Raw genomic sequence first — 1,101 nt, forward strand, 5'->3', positions numbered from 1 at the left:
AGTTAAAACAGATTGAATTCCAAGACTTCCTGTAGCAGTCTGAATTACACCATTTAAGATCATCTAGGAAATTCCATCCCATCCTATCTTGGCAGGTGACAATCTAGCCGCAGTTATATGTAACTTGGACATTTCCAAACTGCACTACTGCAATGCCATTCACCTAGGCACAAAACCAGCACACCTCAGGAAACTCCAATTAGTGTGGAAGACCGTATAGCTTCCCAAGGACATAAATGGCCATAAGCAAAACAGACCTATCTAACCTTTAAGATACGCTGTTTAATTCTTACCTTCATGCTAGTTAGTCCCAAACAACTAAATGAGCACCCAAAACGCTGTGGTTCTGCTCCTTTCTTTCCACTGCAATTCTTTGACATATCTTTTTACCAGTCAAACACAGAGCAGTGTATGTTATTGATTTATATCATTCATCTTAAAACAGCTCTGTTTTCAAGCATGCACGTATGTGCACTTCTATACCGGGTTACCCACTGTGAACTTAACTCAGGGGCAGGCAAAATGTGGCCCAGAAGCTGGATGCAGCCCGCCAGGTCATTTTATCCAGCCTGCGGGGCCCCTAAAAAGTTAGAAAATTAATATTAATCTGCCCTGGGATGCCTCTCATGCAGCCCTTGATGGCTTGCCAAAACTCAGTAAGTGTCCCTCTGCCCAAAATAACTGCCGGCCCCTGACTTAACCCAACATAATTTCTGGACTACGGATTCCTCAGAAGAGTAGATGCCAGACACTAGTTGAGCTGCAATCCAACCAGATGGTATCAGCCTGGGATGGATCTGTGCAATAATTTGACTTCCAAGGATGCAAAGAGACATGTTTCTAACACATGCTTTTTCAAGGCTGTGCATCTTAGATCTCCTTGCTCAAATTCAGTCTGCTGACCTACCCTGAGTCCTGATGATGCACAGCAAAATGCAAAATGCAAAAAAAAAAACAAAAAAAAAAAACCAAACAATCAAAAAAGGAGATTGCACACAGTATATTTCCTCAGGTCTCTGTTAAAATCTGTGATACCCAAAACCTTGTCTGTGTCTATCCCAGTCATGCATTTGGTTCAACACAAGATATCACTCACAAGAA

Source organism: Alligator sinensis, unplaced genomic scaffold (assembly GCF_000455745.1).
Source record: "Alligator sinensis unplaced genomic scaffold, ASM45574v1 scaffold1899_1, whole genome shotgun sequence".
Taxonomy (NCBI): domain Eukaryota; kingdom Metazoa; phylum Chordata; order Crocodylia; family Alligatoridae; genus Alligator; species Alligator sinensis.